At 37.4% G+C, this 16,192-nt stretch overlaps 1 protein-coding gene and 1 long non-coding RNA gene across 32 annotated transcripts in view; one reads left to right on the top strand and one right to left on the bottom strand.

The window, feature by feature from the left end:
* The window catches only part of LOC132345474 (uncharacterized), a 61,025-nt gene extending 50,626 nt beyond the window's left edge, over positions 1 to 10,399 (top strand). Inside the window, exon 5 of the long non-coding RNA XR_009494817.1 lies at positions 10,272 to 10,399. This is a non-coding gene — a long non-coding RNA (uncharacterized lncRNA). The remainder of the gene's footprint in view (positions 1 to 10,271) is intronic.
* The window catches only part of CAMK2D (calcium/calmodulin dependent protein kinase II delta), a 308,358-nt gene that overhangs the window by 17,321 nt on the left and 274,845 nt on the right, over positions 1 to 16,192 (bottom strand).

Genomic DNA, 16,192 nt, shown 5'->3' with positions numbered 1-16,192 from the left:
GACTGACAACTTAATTACTGGGCCAGAGTTGTAATTAATTATTACACCAATTCAAAAAAATTGGATCTCCCATGGTTTGTCTTTTTCCATGCTGCCATTAACAAAAACAATGGTTTGGAATAGTTATTATCTTAGGAAAATATACAAATTAGGATCATTCTCATGCTCTTGGTAGTTTTATCGAAAAAGGTACCTGTCAACTCAGCTATGTTTGGAGTTTCCTGTGGAATTAACAGCTTGTTTCTTAGTCACTTTTTATTTCACTAATTTCATATATTATTAACAGTTGGGAGAGTAATTTCCATTATTTTGGCTTTTAAAATCAAAAGTCAAGGATTCTGGAGTTGATTGGGTTAATAATTTACAATATTTTATTCAAATATAACACCTGGAAAGTACCAAATTTCTATTCAAGATTGCTTTCAAGTAGCTCACGTACCCAAAAATCACCTGTTCAATAACATCAATATTTCAGCCTTTTAATTGCTGGAGATCTTCAAGATTTAAAAGATACATTATTCAAATCATCTATGTACTTTGCTCTATAAAAAACTACTCTTAGTTTCAAAGTATAAATTGTTAATTGGGGAAGAAGTACTATTTAGTCCTGTTACATTGCTATGGCCTGATAATAAATGATTAACAAATATTTAAAAACAGAAATGTATGGCACTGAAATCATTTGGTGTAAGTGAAAGTATGTTTAGATTTTTTTAAAAAGGTTTGTGACAATATCATTGGGTTACAAAATATGGCTGTGTCGATGAGTTTGAACCTGAAGATGAAAAAAATTTACTATTTACTACTTTTTAAAAAGGATTAAAGTATTTGTAAACTATTTATGAGGATTTTCATTAAAAATGGCTTAGATACACGTTTCAGAGGCTAAAGAAGCTGTATGAGAGCAAATAGAATGTCTGCTGATACGAGAGCACTCAGTGCAGCCACACTTAAGTAACTGGGTAACAATTCTGCCACCCCAGCTGACCTGCAGAAGCTAGAAACAGGACAACATTATGAATATATTAAGATGTTTTATTAATAAGATTGGTGTCACACCACTTCCAGTTAAGAGTTGACTGGTTCAAAGATTCATGTCAACTGCTTAGATTGAAGATTAAAATTGTACTCTTTAAGTATCAGGCTTATATACTTGCATAACAAGAGAAATATTAAGCATTCTCTAGAGGTATTTCTTTCTTCCACTGCAGAACTAAATAAGGTGACAATCAAAACTATTGTCTCAAAAGAAAAAATCAGATTTATAGAAAAGACAATGAGAGGGTTTTTAAATATGTGGAAAGTTCTTTTTAGCCTTTTTTTTTTTTTTTTTTGAGGTGGTGTATTGTCATGAAGGAAATACAGCTTTTCCTAAATCTTGGAACTATAACGATTCCAACTAACCCCTCCAATCAATTTTACATGATATTAGCCAAAACAGGTCAAAAGTTAAGGTCAACCTGCTAATGCTCTGTCCTTCCGTATGAATATGCAGCAGTGTCAAATACTGAGAAGGGTTAAAATTCTGTGCAGCCATGAGGATAGGTATATTCTTCAATGATTTCTACTACTGTTGCTTAGCTTATAATTAATTTATCTTCTTTTAAATAACTTATTCTTTTATAAAAAGTATAAAATTAGTTCACACAAACACCGAGTTCAGTGAAAAAGAATTCACTATATTCTTAGACAAGTTTATTTATAACTACACCTTCCTGAATAATTTAATTGGTAGATTCATGAGTGCTCCCTTGCAACAAGAATGCAGGAGGGTAGTAAGACACAATCCTCTGTGTTACAGAACCATCTTATATCTTTTTTCATTTTGCAAAAGACAAAAATAAAAACCAACCAAACAAAAAGACCCATCAAAATTAATTGAAGTGTGGTTATCTTTGGATTTTTTTGAGAAAGAGCTAGTAAAGAATCCACCTGCAATGCAAGAGACCTGGGTTTGATCACTGGGTTGGGAAGATCTGGAGGAGGGAATGGCAGCCCACTCCAGTATTCTTGCCTGGAGAATCGCATGGATGGAGGAGCCTGGCGGACTGCAGTCCATGGGGTCACAAAGAGTTGGACACGATTGAAGCGACTTAGCACACAGAACAGCACAGGCTAACTATAGTTATAAAAATATGTTACTCTGTGACATTTATTGAGTCCCATATGATATTTTTTAAAGGTCTGTTCCCTGTATTTCCAGCTTCACCCAAGTTACTAATCATATTTCAGCACTGCTCGCACCAGTGTGCCTCCGTGAAGTTGAAACTAAGCAGTTTTCTCACCCACCACTGTACAGATTACACAAATACTTTAAGAACAGCATTATACTTTCTTGTGTAAAATAATATTCATCTCATTTTGACCCATTCCCCTTGACAAGACTGACAAGATAACTCAGCAGATTTTACTACCACCCAAGAAAACTCAGCAGCATCTGCTGTCATTGTAATCCCACACTTTCTTGCTAAAAATTTCTCATCTTCAGCAGCTTTCATTGCAAAGTCTATCATTATCCAATTCATGCTTCCTGAAGCAATGAATGGGAATTGCAAGGGCAGATCATGTCTAGTGTGGTGGAAAGAATAGAGGCCAATTCACAAAACATGTCATAAAACCCAGTCCCACCCATACATTTTTTAAAGACCTAGAGCATCTACAATCAACAGTAAATTAGGGAACTAATGAAAAAAGTTTATGGAACAAATAACATATTTAAACAATTTTTTTCAATTATGGGAAAATAATAGACTCTCAATATGTCAATTGTGTTAAAAAAATGAGTTTGTCAATGACATTGTAGATCCAAAGGCCAGGGCCCAATGTAATATATGGGCCTACATGCCTTAACTGATCATCTGAAGAATTTTATAGCCTTCTGAGATGCCACGCCATAGACTGAAAAAGCCCAGCAGTAGTCAGTCTGGATAAACTTATAATGGCTTATCACAACTTGCAAGATATACTTAGGTTTGGGAGAAAATAACTTCCCATTTTCACCACACACACAAACATATACACACATTCACAAAATGATGTGAGTTCCTGTGATTCTTCTGAAGTCCTCAGGCATTTGACAGAGAGCAGTGATAAGACTCTGAGGACCAAGAGTCATGTCCATGGTTGGTTGCTACATTTTTTTAAAACTTAATTTGGGAGGGTGAAAACAGCCTTTCAGACCAGAAGTTCTTAAATGGGTCCTCATGGCTAATGGTTTTTTACTAAAGTGATACCTCACAGTGGACTATGTCACCAGTTTAGCTCTGAGATTCTCTGCTCAAAATTCAGCTTAGAGAATTCATTTCAAATATGTGGACCCAAAATGTTGCCTGTCATTTCAGTAAAGTACCGTTGAGTAATTGTTGCTGCCATCAAGCCATCAGCCACTGCAGCCACCCCTCATGATGTACCCTGAGGGGAACACAGGATGGAAAACACCAGAACACTGACCCTAGATAATGACGATGCATATCAAAAGGAGAATTTTACCAAGTTCAGACTCCTGCATCTTCCCATACACAGAAAAGCACTAAAATCATTAACTTGAGATGTCTGGGTTTTTTTTATGATTAGTAGTAATCTTTTGATGTTCCACCACATTTCTTTTACTTTTCCAGCAAAAACTAGCTACCCTTCCTCCTTGCTTACTTCTTGAGAGCAGTTCCTCAGCACTATCTGAGAGGTTGCCTCCCAGGCTGCAGTCCTCAGAAAGGTCCTCAAACAAAACATTAACTATCAGCTTTTAAGTTATACATTATTTATCTAGTCAACAAGTATTTATTGGAATATCCTGGTTAAATTTTATGGGACCAGTAAAATTACTCTTGTTTTAATCAATGCAAGTATAGTAAGAATTAAATTTATGATTCATATATCACTGAACTAACAGCATATGACTGTTTTATTTATTCTGCTGCTGCTGCTGCTGCTAAGTCGCTTCAGTCGTGTCCGACTCTGTGCGACCCCATAGACGGCAGCCCACCAGGCTCCCCCATCCCTGGGATTCTCCAGGCAAGAATACTGGAGTGGGTTGCCATTTCCTCCTCCAATGCATGAAAGTGAAAAGTGAAAGTGAAGTTGCTCAGTCACGTCCGACTCTTAGCGACCTCATGGACTGCAGCCTACCAGGCTCCTCCGTCCATAGGATTTTCCATGCAAGAGTATTGGAGTGGGGTGCCATTGCTTTCTCCGTTATTTATTCTAGGATGTGTTATAAATATAAATGATGGTAAGATGTAATTTATAGTAAATACATATTTGTGAATATGAAATACTGTTTTTTATTTGTTGAATTAAAAAAAGAACACTAATCAAAGACACCATTTAGGTTATTTGATGAATAATTAACAGTCCACAAATATAAATTTGGAAATCCCAGGAGGAGAGACCACTGGGAATGCCTATAAAGGTTATCTTTAGCACTTGCGTAGACAGATTATATACAACACATCACAAACCATCAAAGAGGAAATTCTTCAATAGTTCACAGCATGCTCATGTTAGAAAATTCAAGTTGTACTAGAATTTTAGACTCTAAGGACCTTAATACTCAGATACAGGGTCTTGAATATTTATCCCAAACAAATGTTTTATCTTCCATAACAAAAAGCACATTTCATTTTTATTAACTATTCATATATTTAAACAGCATTAATAAAGACAGTATGATATTGGCACAAACACAGAAATATAGACCAATGGACCAGGATATAAAGCTCACAGATAAATTCAGGCACCTATGACCACCTAATCTATGACAAAGGAGGCAAGCACATACAATGGAGAAAAGACAGCCTCTTCAGTAAGTGGTGCTGGGAAAACTGAACAGTGATATGTAAAAGGATGAAATTAGAACACTCCCTAATACCATACACAAAAAGAAATTCAAAATGTGTTAAGGAAGTGAATGTAAGGCCTGACATTATAAAATTCTTACAGGAAAACATAGGCGGAACACTCTTTTGACATAAATCACAGCATGATCCTTTTTGACCCAACTCCTAGAGTAATGAAAATAAAAATAAAAACTAAGAAACAGGACCTAATAAAACCATAAACAAGATAAAAAGATAACCCTCAGAACGGGAGATAATATTTGCAAATAAAGCAACTGACAAAGGACTAATTTCCAAAATATACAGATGGGTCATGCAGCTCAATAAAACAAACAAACAAACCCAATCAAAAAATAGATAGAAGACCTAAATAGACATTTCTCCAAAGAAGACATAAAGATAGCCAACAAACACATGAAAAGATGGTCAATATCACTAATTATTAGAGAAATGCTAATCAAAACTACCATAAAGTATCACCTCACACCCCTCAGAATGGCCACCATTAAAAAATCTACAAACAATAAATGCTGGAGAGGGTGTGGAGAAAAGGGAACCCTCTTGCACTGGTGGTGGGAAGGTAAATTGATACAGTCACTACGGAGAACAGTATGGAGGTTCCTTAAAAACTAAAAATAGAATTACCATATGACCCAGCAACCACACTACTGGGCATATACCCAAAGAAAACCATAATTCACAATGACACATGAAACCCAGTGTTCACTGCAGCACTATTTACAATAGCCAGGACATGGAAGCAATCTAGATGCCCATCAGCAGAAGAATGAATAAAGATGTGGTACGTATATACAGTGGAATATTACTCAGCCATAAAAGGAACAAAACATTTGCAGAAATGTACATGGATCTAGAGACAGTCATAGAGTGAAGTGAGTCAGAAAAAGAAAAACAAGTATCATTTATTATAATGCATACACATGGCTAAGGTCCATGGGGTTGCAAGGAGACGTCACTGAGGAACTAAGCACAGTGGAATCTAGAAAAATGGTATAGATGATCTTATTTGCAAAACATAAATAGAGACACAGACACAGAGAAGAAATGTATGGATACCAAGGGGAAAGTGAGGAGTGGGATGAACTGGGAGATTGGGATTGACATATATGCACCATTAATACTATGTATAAAACAGGTAACTAAAGAGAATCCATTGTACAGCTCAGGGAACTCTTACTCAGAGCTCTGTGATGACCTACATGGGAAGGAAAGCCAAAAAAAAGAGGATATATACATATGCTGTACAGTAGAAACTAATACAACATTGTAAAGAAACTACACTAAAAATCAACTAAAAAATAGCATTAGTAAGTTGCAACTTAGTCTCTTTTATTATTTTTTTTAACTTATTAAGGTTATAAATGAAGAGCTTCTATTTCTTGAACAGAGATTTAAAAACACGGTTTCATATGCTCACACTGTTACTACACTGGTCACAAAACCTCTAAAAAAAAATTACAGGAGTCTCTTTGAAGTAAGCCATCTTTTCTGTCATTGAAGACTGTTAATCTTTTCAGAGGTAATTTTTTAGCAATATCTTTACATTTTTTCACCTTAACTCTATATAATACAATATTTGGTTACAATATTGTAATTCTCAGTAAAGTAGGCTAAGTGGAGAGTAAAAATACTCTGCACTCAAAATAGCTATCACCACAGCACGTTATTTCCCCCAGCTGAAAACATTTTCAAGTTCAAACTGAAAACAAATGACATTTTGGAGCAGAATTTCTTTCTTTCAAAATTTGAAAACACATAGTGATGATGGGTTTTTGTCTATTACTCAAACTTGCCCATAAATCTAAAATTCTCTTCTAACATTTGCCATCTGTGTTTTGCTTCAGATATAGTGTAAATAACCACATGTAGTGATGTTAACAAAGACACCAATAATCCTGTAATGAATTATTTCAAGAACCAACAAATAACAGATCTTCTACACTTAAGCTGTTAACTTCTGTCATGATGGTTTGCTTCTCTCTGAGGAATCAATGACTTGGGTAATCAGTCTCTAAGAGGGATATTTTATGTTATAGTTCTCGAGAGAGTTTGCTTGAGAAGTAATTTGGCATAGGCAGGCTCCTTTTAAAATGTATTTTACTTTTGTCAAAAACAATCAGTCTACATACTTTTCTTTTATTCTCATCAGGGATAATCAAGACACACTCAGAATAAGCCAATTTTTCAAAACACCTGAAAACATTCAGGGATAAAACAATCAGTTTAAATGAGGGAAGACAGAGTCATTACTTAAAATATCTTCTGTTTAATTAAAAACAGAATATGTCTCTCAAAAATTTTAAGAGTGTAAAACAAAATTAATCCAAAAACCTTATAATTAATTCATTAACTTACTAAGTGCCTACTATATGGTATCATGGAGGCAAAAAATGGTGAATTAAAATAATCTGTGTAAAATTCATGACAAGTTAATATTGTTACCTTAATAAAAGCTTTTTAAAAATATTGGCTTTTGTTTTAACCCAAAAGTGAATTTATTTTCTGTACGTGGGCAGCTTCTATGTTTGCTTATATATAGAGACTGGCTGGATTCTATATTGTGGATCTTAAAATTTACTTATCAAAATAAATGGCTTACAATATAGAAACACTGAAGCTACAGTGAAAAACACAGATCCCTTTAGATTTATAGACTCTTTTAATAATGAACTTCTGTGTGTATGTCATGTATTCACAGGAAACAATGGCCAGAGATCATGTAATTAATTTTGCTATCATGGGTCAGGCATTTAACAAATATCTGCTCTAGTCAACATGACCATGTTTTGATATTGTTATCATTGTTAGGTTTGAACCATATGAAATTACCACTTTTGAAGGTAAAAAATGGTTAAGTACTGAGACATCATTACCACCACTGTACACAGTGTGACTCAGAGAGGTTTACATGGGCAGCTGGATTGCTTCGCTGATAAAAGGCTGGCTGTAATTCAAACCTACTATATTTGACACAAAAACACCTGCTCCATCCAAACAGGAAAGAGGATCCTGTGACTTACTTTTTCAATTTTCATTTTCTATATTTTTAGTTCCTAAATTATGGGGTAGAGGCAGGGAACATGTAGACAAAGGTCTATAAAAATAAAAAAGTTGGGATGTGATCATAACTTATAGAGAATTCTAGCCTTTTGAGTGGCTACTAGGACATGGTATAGTTGATTGTCCATCATGTTTCCTTCCTCCTTCAATTAAATACTTATTATTCCTACTATCAATAACCTCAGATATGCAGATGACACCACCCTTATGGCAGAAAGTGAAGAAGAACTAAAGAGCCTCTTGAAAGTGAAAGAGGAGAGTGAAAATTTGGCTTTTAAAGCTCAACATTCAGAAAACAAAGATCATGGCATCCAGTCCCATCACTTCATGGTAAATAGATAGGGAAACAGTGTCAGACTTTATTTTTCTGGGCTCCAAAATCACTGCAGATGGTGACTGCAGCCATGAAATTAAAAGACGCTTACTCCTTGGAAGGAAAGTTATGGCCAACCTAGACAGCATATTAAAAAGCAGAGATATTACTTTGCCAACAAAAGTCCGTCTAGTCAAGGCTATGGTTTTTCCAGTGGTCATGTATGGATATGAGAGTTGGACTGTGAAGAAAGCTGAGCACCGAAGAATTGATGCTTTTGAACTGTGGTGTTGGAAAAGACTCTTGAGAGTCCCTTGGACTGCAAGGAGATCCAACCAGTCCATTCTAAAGGAGATCAGTCCTGGTTGTTCATTGGAAGGACTGATATTGAAGCTGAAACTCCAATACTTTGGCCACCTCATGCGAAGAGTTGACTCATTGGAAAAGACCCTGATGCTGGGAAAGATTGAGGGCAGGAGGAGAAGCGGACGACAGAGGATGAGATGGTGGGATGGCATCACCGACTCAATGGACATGGGTTTGGGTAGACTCCAGGAGTTGGTGATGGACAGGGAGACCTGGTGTGCTGTGATTCATGGGGTTGCAAAGAGTCGGACACGACTGAGTGACTGAACTGAACTGATTCTTACTATTGCCAAACACTGGTCTAGATACTGTGGCTAAAGATATGGACAAAACAGTCAAAAGTCTGTGCCCTGAAGAAATTTATATCCCAGTAGGGGAAAAGAGCCAGATAATGATATATCTAGGAAAGGAGGAAAGCAGAGAAGGAGAATGGCAACACTGGATTTGGAGGCTAACAGTTTAAAATTAAAGTCATCTAGGAAGATCTGAGAGGATATAACATTTGATCAGAAACTAAAAAAAGAGAAGCAGCAGCAAGCACATGGAATCTATATCAGGACATATCAGGCAGGAAATGGCAAGTGCAAAGGCCTTGAGGCAGCAACCTGTTTGCTATGTGTCAGGATAGTGTTCCTGAGACATAATAGGAGATGAAGTCAGATAGTAAAGAGAGGCATGACTGGAAGAGGTCCTGATCTCTGAGCATCCTATAATCCATTCTAATTGCAATAGTAGCCACTAAAGAATACAAACCAGAAACAAGACATGATCTGACATACTGTAAAAGCATCTCTTTGACTTTTATCTTGTGAACTGACCACAGGAAGGTAATACCAAAACAGGCTGACTGGCTAAGGAGTCATGTCAATAATGTAGGCAAATGATGTTCATGCTGTTGTGGACCAGGGTGATGGAAATAGGTCTAGTGAGCAGCAATTAAAAAAAAAAAAGAACTGAGTGTACACCGATTTGACAAACAGGAAAATCTATAGGATTGACTGATTGCCAAGCCAACAGGATTTGCTGATATGATAGACTGGGTGTAAAAGCAAAACTGAGGAGACCAAAAATCCTCTAATACCTATAACTAAAACTGTCTTTTTGTAATAAATACAATGCTACTTTTCATATGATGTACTGGCAAACTTAACACTGACCAGTGGAAAAATGTCACACTATTAAACATCAAAAGAAATAGAGACAGACTACCTAATTCACTAAGCGTTAATAAGGACAGACATCTTATTCGTGTATCTTGGAAGAAATAGTCTTTAACATAGAATAAAATTTGAATGCAAAACAGCCATTCATTAGGGAAATACATTAGCAGATATGATTTCATTAAACAATGTACTAGATGACTGATAACTCCTTGAGGGAAAGGGTAAGCCATCTTTTAGTCTCAGCCTAGTCTATCGTATCCAGTACATAGTAGGTGTTCAATGATTTTTTAAAAAAGAACTGCACGAATCCAGATTTTTCAAATATTTTGTTAGGAATCACATTTGTTACATGCAACTGAAATTTTCTGTACTTCCTCACATATGACTATTTGTAGCTATGTTCTTATGTTTATTTTTCGATGAACATATTATTCCTTGTTTCAGAGTTATCTGGATACAAGCCAAAAACAAAGAAACTATGTTATCATGCAGAATCATCTTTATCTTTTCTAGGCCTGCTCATGAGGGCAAGAAGTCTGGCTGGTGCCTCCTTAGTGCTCCTTACACTGTAAGTGTGGCGTATTTGTTGCACTAAATTAAATAATGAAAATACTATTCCAAAATAAAATAAATAAAAACCATTCACTTCTAGACCGTCTGCTCTATAAAGCATCTTCATTCAGTAATGCTCTCTCTGCTTCCCCTGTAATATTCTCAATATATGGGTCTGAAATGGACGGATTTCTAAGCTGGTGGAATGGATTAAAAATGCACAGGACCAAGATTTGTTTCTCTGACCACTTTAGAACTAGTTTCTCCTGAAAAAAATCAAAGAAACTATTTTGCAGAAATCCATACTAAAAAAAAAAAAGTAAGGCCATTTCACTGACAAGATGAATCACTAAAGAATATAAACATATACTTTCACATAACTCCTAGATATGTTTAATTAGTAGAGAATAATACAAACTCAGCAAAGGACACTAAAGTGATTATTTTACTAAAGTAATTATTTTATTCTAATAATTTCAGAATTATAAAGCTTATAGTTAAAAATATTATTTAAATTCTGTATAGAAATGCATAAGTCAAATAATAGTTTTAGATATTAAGTAATTTTATATAGTAGATGTTTTAAAAACATGAAATATACCCCCAATAATAATTCTTACTGGAATTTAATTAAAGTACTAATTTTATAGTCCATTAGTACTATAATAACTTTGGATATACAGGTCAGTAGACAATTTTTTTCCCATTTTAATAACATTCCCTAAAACTGCAGTGATTTATTCCTATAAGCCCAGTGATCTAATTCAACTTTGAATTAAATGTCTATTTATAATTATTCTCAACAGTTTATATTATTAACATATATTACTTTACTATATATTATTTTATAATGTATAACTGAAAATACTTTTAAAATATGGACCTTACTAGTACTGCATTAAAGTGGTATAGGAAAAAACCCCTGCAATTCTGTATTATTGATTTCATCATCTCTAACCTGGGGAAAGCAGAGCCACAGAGAAGTTATGCAACTTGTTTAACGCAAGTTGTATAAAAGCTGGAACTAGAAACAGAGTGTAGACTCCAGATTCTACCCTGGCGAATTCCAGCAAAAATCAGATCTTTGCTGGTGTTTTTATATCAGTTAAAGAAAGTAATTAAGTTATAATCTGAAAAGATAAGGAGCCAGAGGGGAGTAATAAAATACTTGAGAACTTGTACATATTAACTTTAGCAGCTTATTAAATTTTTATCAGGTAATGGGAAAAATAGATAAGATAAAAGTTTACAATCAATATATGCAGCTGTATTATAATGTAAATTAGATCTTTAAAACTGATCACTAAAATTTTGATTATATAAACTGAGTTGATTACCTCCTATTATTTCCATATAAAGTAATATCTATGAATAGTAAATGTTGTATTTTTAAACTCTGAATTTTGAAAATAAATTCAAAGTTAAAAACCTGATGGCTGAATCAAGATTTAAAAACTGATAGAAGGGATCTTATAACATATGCTTTCAGAATTTATGAGGATTTAATAAAATAATGCTACATTTTCCCTGTGGAGTTTTCTAAAACTGCACACAAATATTTACAGACTTGCTAAGTAAAGCCATTTAAAGAAACTTTAAACTGAGGAATGGTATTACTATAGAATGAGCTTACGCTTTTCTAATGATAAAATTAGTAGCTACATGTTTTTATTGGTTGGTTTCATTTGCTTTGATTTGATTTCAGACTTTGTTTTAAGCTGGGGTTGGCAAGAGCTTTTGACCCCATACTATTTTGTCAGCAGGGCTAAATAAAGCTGAAGCTATCACTGACGAATTTAAGATTCAAATCTCACAGAAGGCAAAAGAGTAAAGAAAAGAAAAGCAGAGTGAGTACAGTGGTAGAGTGGAATAAATTCTGCATCAGTTCTGTAAGTTACTGATCCTGATACAAAAGATAAACAGGTAGACACACAATTTGCAAACAGAAATTTTTCTTACCAAATCTTTTTAAAAACCAAAGTTTGGATTAGAAACCTAAAAGAAGTTACTAATACACTGTTCTGGGCTTCCCTGGTGGCTCAAATGTTAAAGAATCTGCCTGCAATGCAGGAGACTCAGGTTCAATCCCTGGGTCAGGAAGATCCCCTGGAGAAGGGATTGGCAACCCACTCCAGTATTTTTGCCTGGGAAATCCCATGGAAAGAAGAGCCTGGCAGGCTACAGTCCATGGGGTTGCAAAGAGTTGGACACAACTGAGCAACTAACACACACACACACACACACTACACTACAGGTCTTCTAAGATACTTTCAACCTGATGGAGCAACATAATTATCCAAAGTCTTTAAATAAAATATCCACGAGTTGCTTGATTTGCAAATTCTTCTGAATGCATGCAAAGCAAGTACTGAGTTTCAGGCTTCATGAGGATGGGAAGGAGACTGGCACCAAGAGGGCCTCTGCCCCAGGAAAGCCTACACAGAAGCCCTGATCTGCACTAAACAGTTGAATCTGAGTGTTTAGTCATCACACTGTCTACTCATGCCCGGATTTACAAAAGACACACACAAAAATCTCAGGAGTCAAGTGATTCTGTGGATTAGCTGATACCATGACATCCAGGTGTCATCACATACCAGGCCCCACTCAAGAGATAAGGCTGTCAGCTCCTGTGCCCTTAAACTGGGCCTTATGCAAACATCCTATGCAGCTTCATTACCTGTGATTCTATGCAGCATCACTTGCTTGTCAGCAAAAGGAAAAAGAGGAAAAACAAGCCTGAAGTCTCCACATAGTGAAGTGAAAGTGAAGTCGCTCAGTCGTATCCGACTCTTTGCGACCCCATGGACTGGGGCCTACCAGGCTCCTCCCTCCATGGGATTCTCCAGGCAAGACTACAGGGGTGGATTGCCATTTCCTTCTCCAGGGGATCTTCCCAACCCAGGGATCGAACCCAGGTCTCCCACATTCCAGGTAGTCGCTTTAACCTCTGAGCCACCAGGGAAGCCCTGCTGCTGCTGCTGCTGCTGCTGCTAAGTCACTTCAGTCGTGTCTGACTCTGTGTGACCCCATAGGTGGCAGCCCACCAGGCTCCCCCGTCCCTGGGATTCCCCAGGCAAGAACACTGGAATGGGTTGCCATTCCCTCCTCCAATGCATGAAAGTGAAAAGTGAAAGTGAAGTCGCACAGTCGTGTCCGACTCTTAACGACCCCATGGACTGCAGCCTACCAGGCTTCTCCATCCATGGGATTTTCCAGGCAAGAGTACTGGAGTGAGGTGCCATTGCCTTCTCCGAGGGAAGCCCTACCACAATACATTTTTGCTTGTAGTACAGAGCTCCACTGGCCTACAGCTGTAACAAAGATGAAATGCAGCAAGAGATCCAGGAGGCTGCTGAACGGTGAGCTGAAGTGAGATGCTGGAAGCAGGATGAGTGGCAGAGGGCATGTACTGGCGCAGAGGAGCTCAGTGTCGACAGGTGCCACACAGCTCTGGCATTTAGGGAAAGAGCAGCAGGTGGGCCGAACTGTAGCACACCTATTAGGAAGAAGTAGCTGGCTCTGAGCAATGGTGCTGTGCAGGCTAGGACGTGGAGAGGCACTGCAGCACACAAGGACAGGCCCGGGGCGATGGCCACAAACCATAGGATAAGTCTTGACATGTACACAGAGTTGAAAGGGCCACTGCTCCGTAGCACAGGCCTTAGGTACGCCCACAGCTATGGACAGCAGTACTGTCAGCACTGCCACTTCCTCATCAAAGGCTGCTGCCGCCAGCTGTTTGATAACACTGGAAATTAATTAACTCATGAGTTGCTAGAAATATATTCAAAATTGAATGACTATTTCAATAATTACGGACCTAAAAAAATCATATTTTGAAAACATAAATTCTATACTTCTTTAAAGTATATAATGGTGTGTTATCACAGTGCTTCTATGGCAATAAATGCTTCATTAAGATGCTTATTTGTTTTTAAACTATTAATATCTCTCCATTACACTCAGTTTATTGACATAGCATTAGAGATAATATTTGGTTTTTGAATCCAGGGCAAAATTAGGAAGTTGCTCACAAGGGCAATATTAGGAAGTCAAGTTGTTGTGCTGGAGAAAGAAAACACAGGACCAGAAGCTTTTCACAAACAAGAGCTGCAGAGCAACTCCAAGTTCCCTGAGGGTGACCATGAGCTTGGGGAGGAACATGTTGTGGTTCTCACTAAATGCTGAAGGTTTTTAAGGAAAAGAAAATAAAAGGACTTTTAGATATGAAGTGCCCATATCTTGGGCCTCACTTTTCCAGTTAAGTTTCCTTGAGATTTATTGAACTAAAAGTAAAAAACAGCTTAAATTATAGCACAGATTTATGTAAAGCACACAGAAGAGTAATTTGACTGAGTTGCTGAAAGCTCAACTAAAACTAGCTTACAAAGAGAAGTGGAGCTCAGACAAATAGCAGGCATTTAATAAATACTCCATTAGTGAATGAAGAAACTGAGATAGCCTAAATACAGATCAAGAGTAACAGGGATTGAGACCACTTGAAAGCCACAGGCCATTTTAAACGGAAACTAACAAGCAGAGTTGAAGGAAAATGGGTCTGTTCCAATCCTGGCTTTCCAGGTTCCACTGAATGGAAAGGACCATTAATCATCCACCAATTAAAAAAAGAATCCTATGATAAACCATAATGGAAAAGCCTATTTAAAAAAAGTCTGTGTGAAAAATGACAACTAATGAGAATTTTCAAACATCCGTAGATCCTATTACTGTAAATGCACTTCAGGTAATGTCGCGACCCAGAGAGTTAAAATAATTTAAAAAAAAGCTACACACAACTGCTAGTCTTTCTCTTCCTCCAGAAGAGGGCAGAAAATGGCACTCTGTCACTGGCTCCCCTGGTTTCCTCCTTCGAGTAGGTCACCATGCTGTGTTAATGTCCCCCACCCCGTTTTCTTTACAGCGTCCCCGCCAGGTTGGTCCTTGGGGACGGGACAGAATGTGATGCCACTGGCCCAGGAAGCATGTGATACAGTGCTCAAAGGATCAGCCATCAGCATGGGAAGATGCGAGTCTAGGTGCCGCCTTAGGTAGGACAACCAGAAGGAGGGGATGGGCATATGCGGCTGCACAGAGGAGTGTGCTATGGGACTGTGTCTTGAAGAGCATGTTAAAAGATGTGGTGCTTCCCCTGATAACAAGGTTGTATACAGAAAGGAAAGAGCTGAAAAGTGTGTGATTGGAAGACATGCAATTTTGTGGACAGGAGATAGTCTTGTAGTGAGCATATCATTTTGCTCAGGTTATACACCTGATCGGTCTCTGTGAGTTTCTGGACATTGTATGTGTACCTTTGGGTTCTAACAGAGCTAGGCCATAAACATATTGCCTACCAAGCTATTCAGAGCTACGGCAAACTCTGAGGTAAAGAGAAAAAGAGTACAGTCCTCAGATGAATAAATATATTAGGGTCTTCCTGAAGGACAGTGCACTGATAAATGCAGAGATCCCCACAGTCATATCATCACCATAGTCAGTTCAGTCAGTTCAGTTCAGTCGCTCAGTCGTGTCCGACTCTTTGCGACCCCATGAATTGCAGCAAGCCAGGCCTCCCTGTCCATCACCAACTCACGGAGTTCACCCAAACTCATGTCCATCGAGTCAGTGATGCCATCCAACCATCTCATCCTCTGTCATCCCCTTCTCCTCCTGCCCCCAGTCCCTCCCAGCATCAGAGTCTTTTCCAATGAGTCAACTCTTCGCATGAGGTGGCCAAAGTATTGGAGTTTCAGCTTTAGCATCAGTCCTTCCAGTGAACACCTAGGACTGATCTCCTCTAGAATGGACTGGTTGGATCTCCTTGCAGTCCAAGGGACTCTCAAGAGTCTTTTCCAATACCACAGTTCAAAAGCATCAATTCT

This window comes from Bos taurus, chromosome 6 (genome assembly GCF_002263795.3).
Source record: "Bos taurus isolate L1 Dominette 01449 registration number 42190680 breed Hereford chromosome 6, ARS-UCD2.0, whole genome shotgun sequence".
NCBI classification, from domain to species: domain Eukaryota; kingdom Metazoa; phylum Chordata; class Mammalia; order Artiodactyla; family Bovidae; genus Bos; species Bos taurus.
The sequence above is the reverse complement of the archived record's forward strand: the minus strand, read 5'-3'. Positions and strand labels throughout refer to the sequence as shown.